Here is a 6,391-nt window from a genome sequence, read left to right on the forward strand (position 1 = left end):
ACAAATTTTATGTACCCCTTCAAGGGGCTGTATCTTAACAAGGGATGCTCCAATGAAGTTTCTTAATATAAAAGATCCTTTTTTTCGATGAGGAATCACCTCCTTGAATATTTCAAACTTATTCAGTTACACCCTGTATAGATTTTTGAAGGGCCTTTTGGTTCCACCGATTCAGGATTTGACGTATTCACATGATATTGGGTGATTGCAATGATTAGGATGGTTGTCCGATTTTGTTAACTTGGTTTTGAGAATCTGCTACGGATGATATTCCTGAATCTGAAAAGATTCCAATGTTGTAGTCAGACCCAATTTTTTCCATTACCTTTGATAGTCTTCTGATGTGAAGACTAATTATGATGGCTTCTCATCCTGACTCTACTCTTGTAGTTTTCTGTACAAGATCTATCCTACGTAATTTTTTTAGTGCTCTTCTGTTAGAGATCTTTCTTGATGTGGCAGAGTTCTTTGTCGAGCTTTTTTCAGTGTTACAGAGACTGAATGCACGAAATATATTTTAATCTGTTTAAAATATGTTTTTCCGTTAATCAGCTGTCGCCCCCATACGAACGACAACTCTCAGAAGTTGAGAAACTTGTGCGAGCTGAATACTAACGAGGTCTTACCTTTCAACGTGTGATTCCTAACACGGTTGCAGAATCATCCCAGCTTCTACCAGATAAAATTCCTCGAGAAAAATATCTGGTAGAGGCGGGAATCGAACCCACGGCCTTCCGATCGTGAGTCGGGCGCACTACCACCGCGGCCAAAATTACAATTGATTGATGGCAGTTGGATTCGTATTCTCGTTTGAGTTGGTTTTCTATTAACATGTTTTCCACTTGTTGTGACGTAATTGTTTCCAGACGTAACGCTGTCCAGACATTACGTCTGGAAACGGCAATGTATTGTTTACTTTCTTCTCGAACGTTAATGATATGGAAAATCTTCCACTCGTGATATGCTGTATGGCGTATGGTTCTATAATTCAATGTCCAGGAATTTCATTTCTATTTTTCGAATGTTTTTCAATTCTGAAAGATTTCTACCTTCCTATTCACCTATTCCTTTGATGAAAATTAACCCTAATTGATTATTTCTCGAAACTTTGGAAACGAGTAGTGATTGAGAAATCGCTGCCTGTGGAGTAGCCCAAATCTCGTTATTCATATCGTTTTAGTGTTATCATCACACTGATTTTTTTTTCAATATGATGTTATCGAATGTAATAGCGCCCAAAAAGACAGCCAATATATCATAATAAATTCAAAAGGAATCGATTTCCGGGACCATTTTTCTAATAAATGTGTATTTGATTCCCCGATTAATTCTAACCGGCTCCATATTTTTTTGAATTGACATCAAATAGGCGTATCGATATGTGATTAACTTTCTGTAATGTCACATTTCGCTGCAGATTTTCACAGGAAATATGAATGGTTAAGGTTCCTGGGAATGAGTAACGTCCTCCCAATATTTGAAATGGACTGCGAACCGGTATTAATGACATTTTGTGGCAATTTCAGTAATATTCGCGAAAGTTTCTGACAGATTGAAATCATTAGTAACTGTTATACTGTTCTTTCTGTAGTAGAATTTTCAAATGAGAAAGAAAAGGCAAAATGATTCAGTGATTCGATACATTCAATATGAATGTGGAAATATTCACGTCGAGGTGAAGTCTCAGCCATTATGGTTTCGAAATAATGAACCTGTATGATATATTATGTTTTGATTTTTCCAGAAATGTATACAAATGAATACTCATCGCACAATTCACCTCTATTCCATATCAAAGTATCTTCAAAATTTTTAATTCAAAGTGGATACAAATTAATCTCAAAAAGGATTTATTCTTGTTCATTTTCCGATAAATCTAGCGAGTCAATCCTCATTTGATATTTTAGACTACCAAATTTACTGTTCAGTAAATTGAAAGTATGCTTGAAGACTGACATTATTCGGTATTGACTAAGTGGCAGAAGTTGATACCTGATCGGAAATACTGTTTTGGAGACATTTTATTCTGCAATTGTGCTAGCGTACATAGTATCGAGGAGATTTTATTCATTATTCATTCAATTATTATTTTTACTTCTAACAGTACATACAAAATGATTAATGAAATTTCTTAGTCGTGAATCCTGCTTTACAATTTTGGACTGCTTTTTGCTTTTTTCTACTTGCGATGCACTGTTCTAAACCTTTGGTGTCGTAATTGATATTACTGGAGTTTTTTCCCAACACCAAACCGTTATTTCAACACACCGACTCGTGTTTTGATCACCAAGTGATCATCTTCAAGAGGAAGATCAAACTGATCATACTCACGAAGCTATCCTTTTCATACCATAGATAACTGTTTTAGGTAACTGCGTCTTGAGTGTCTTGAATTGATTTTACAATTTGACTTATCTACTTGTCTTAAATTAATTTTACAATGTATCCTTATGTAATAGTCAGGTATATCTGATAATTGAAATATTATAAGCAATATAAAATCAATCAATCAGGATATATAATATAATATCAGATATTGGGCCACCATCATTTCAGAAGTCTCGACTTTATTTTTTTGACTTCCCAAAAGGTATGACTTGTTTTAAAAACCACCTTCATACCTAGTTCCTTGAAAATGTTTCGAAAGTTCTTCGTGTATTGGTGGTATGAATCTTGACCAAAATACTCTACGAGAGTGTAGAAATGGGTAAACATAATAATATTATGAATAACGATGGTGGACCAATACCTAATAGTATATATACTATATAACTTGTTGAAATGATAGGAAATTGGGTTATTAATTGTTCCCTTATTACAATGTGTTAAAACAACGATAAAAATAAAATAAATACAACAATAAAAATTAATTGGCGCTCCGGGGCGACTTCATTGATTCCAGTGGCGCATTTGCTTTTTCAGCTGCAGGAAAACCCGGAAAAACCTGCAGCACCACATCATCTGAAGATCTTGATCTAACAATGTCCTCTCTCTCATAAAACAAAATGTAGGGTGTCTCCAGAGGCTCCAATAAATTCAATGCATCGCTAGAACACTTCGTGACACGACTATCGTCAAACTTAAACCAGTCCGTTTCTTTTTTGACCAAGGCGTAATAATGACCACATTCAACGCCAGAACCACAGTGAACAATGACTGCATGAATAATATGTTGAAATGAATGTTGAAATTATATTTCATTTATTAGATTTACCTGACAATTACATAAAGACATATTATAAAATTATTTCAAGTCGAGTAGACAGGGCAATATTGTGAAATTAATTGTATATAGCTCATAATATATTAATTACTAGATATACCTAACTATTACATAAGGAACTTCGTGAAATTAATTTAAGACTAGTAGATAAGGCAATTCGTGAAATTAATTTTATATACCTTATATAGCTTAAAAATATTTCAATTATTGAATTTACCTGACTATTACTTAAGGACACATTGTGAAATTAATTTAACCCTTCGTCCGACACGTGGGGTGTGACATACCCCAGCCGTAGAAAATTCCATATTACTTTTCGAAATTGGCACCCCAGCGTCGGATATATTAAGTAGCTTTCGCATCCATATAGTCTCCACTCCCATATTCACATCTCAAATCAGTTGTCGTTTGACGTATGTATGAATCAGACCTGTTATAAAGCGACTGGGGTGCACGAAACCCCAAATGTCTCTATACGTTCCAAAATTGTGCGCATTCAAAGAAACCCAAACCGAGTAGTTTTTCAAATTATTCGATAAAAATAGGTGATTATGAGCGAGAAATGGCCCGTCTTCAGTCTTTATGGGATGAAATAGGAAGTGATGATGAAATTGACGAATCTGATGGTAATGAAACGAGCGATACTGTTAGCATCGTTAGTAATACTATCCATATTTCGAAGATTAAAGGCGGAACTGTGGAACCTCCATCCAAAAGACTCAAACGTAATGATCAGGAAAGGTCTCAAGATTGCCATCGTGCCCGTGATCGAAATACAAAATACATTTGTAACAAATGCAATAAATTCATATGTCTGGACCATGCAGAAATATACTGCAAATCTTGCGTAGAAATGGCAAACGTTGATGACCTGTAACTTTTTATGATTTTCAATAAATTTTTTTTATTTCCATTTTATGATGTTTTATTATTTGTTTGAAACAGCAATTTGATATGTATTTAGTCGTTTTATGTGCAGAAGACTTTTTCGAGTAAATCTATATTTTTTTCCATTAAAAGAACCCATTGTTTCAATAAAGACGGAATATAACGATTTATTGCTCGTTTTGGTGAATCAAAAATGATTTTATTGCAAAAAGAGATGTTACAGTATATAATTCTCAGAACAACTATGTTGCAATTCAAAAAAATGTTGATTTTAATAGAAAAATCATATTGGGGTCTCACACACCCCATGTGTCTACAAATGTTACAAAAGTCCACATGTCGGACGCAGGGTTAAGACAATTGGATAAGTCAAATTATAAAATCATTCCAAGACACTCAAGACGCAGGTGCCTAGAACAAATATCTATGATATAAAAAATTAGCTTTGAGAGTATGATTAGTTTGATCTTTCTCTTGAAGATGGTCACTTGGTGATCGAGACTCGTGTCGAAGTGTTAAAATAACGGTTTGGTGTTGGAAAAAACTCAAATGATATGATTTTTTATTCGTGCACTCTCATGTCTCAAATTTATGTATTTTGTGATACTTCATTCATGTACATTTCATGTTTTACCTTTGACAAATTCATTCAAATGTATTCGAAATTATCAACAAATGTACAATATCAAACGAATGTATAAATATCAAAAAATTGTTAGTGCATACATAATATTTCAACACAGTCGGCTAAGTGTAAACACTTGTGTTTGACTGGGTAAGCTGAAAAATGAAGATTATGTTAACTGTTAATATATATTGTTCATTGAAAAATAAATTGAAATGAAGAATTGTATCAACGATGATATTTTATTATGAATGAGGGTGAAATAAGTTATCTGTTGAACTGAATTATTTCAATGTGAGCACATTTTCAATTTCTTCAATATTATTTAATATCTAATTGTGCAATTTTTTTTCAAATTCTGTTGTTCTAAACTTTTGATTTCTCGTGGAATAATATTGTAAATTTCACAACCAATATATTTGCAGTGTTGTTACATTAAATGTTGACTACACTTACCAATTTGAAAGCATTTATTTGTCTTCGATCTTGTATTATACTGGTGTTCTTTCATGTCAGTATTTGCAGAATGTTTTTTTATATAGATGGTACTGATTTTGTGGAATATTTGTCTGAGATTTAAAATGAAACATTTCGAAGAATCCATTCAATTTGTTATTGTATTGTAGTTCAAATTAGAAATTGGTCCAAGTATTCATGAAGATTCAAAGCATTTTATTATAAGCACAGATCTTTGATAGCAGTTGTTAGGTGTACATTCCAAGTGTGAGATGAAAATATTGTACCATCGTCAGTGAGTTGATATATTTTTTATTTTTCTCGTTAAATTTTGTTAAACTAAAACTAGAAAAGGTTTGGGGATGCCATAAATAAATAGTATTATTCAGAAAACATCACTATGGTACGAGGTTTAATGAAACCTCGAATAACAGTTATTTATCTGTGTGATTGATGACTTGTTTATTCTGTGGTAATTCATGATCACTTTAATGACATGAATGAAAACACTTTTGTCTAAATACTACTAGTTGATTTCATTTATAGGACCAGTTTCGGGTTCGACCCCATTATCATATATAATGGGGTATAATGGGGTCAATTCTTCGAAATATCACCGAAGTTTTTTCCAACTCCAAACAGTTATTTCAACACCTCGACACGTGTTTCGATTACCAAGTTATCATCTTCAAGAGCAAGATCAAACTGTTTGACAACTTGGTGATCGAAACACGTGTCGAGGTGTCAAAATAACGGCTTGCTGTTGCGAAAAAACTCCAGTAATATTCATTACCACACCAAAGTTTCCAAACAGTGCATCACAAGTAAATAAGAACAATGATAATGATCAATAAGCATGAATGGCCACTAACACATGAGGCCATTGGTGAGTTGCCCCATCACTTACCTGATCATCTGATGCAAAACCGGACCGGCAGCCCAGGCGCACTCGGTAAGACTAACCACCCGGTAGATCCAAATCTTGGTTCCTGATAATCTGGGAAGGGATCCCCACAATCGACCCGCACGGAGAGGCAAGGTGGTGTGAGGTGGTGAGCCCCTAACGATGATTTGCCTACCGATGATGACCCTAGCAATGACAACGGACGCTACGAGTGGACACATGCGCTAAGAGATCGCCCCATGCATTGCTACGAGACGAATCCAAAGCATGCCGCTATTTTCGCCCAGAGTCCTAG

Source organism: Leptinotarsa decemlineata, unplaced genomic scaffold (assembly GCF_025532065.1).
Source record: "Leptinotarsa decemlineata unplaced genomic scaffold, Ldec_3_MD MMD2_tig00005009_RagTag_RagTag, whole genome shotgun sequence".
Taxonomy (NCBI): Eukaryota; Metazoa; Arthropoda; class Insecta; order Coleoptera; family Chrysomelidae; genus Leptinotarsa; species Leptinotarsa decemlineata.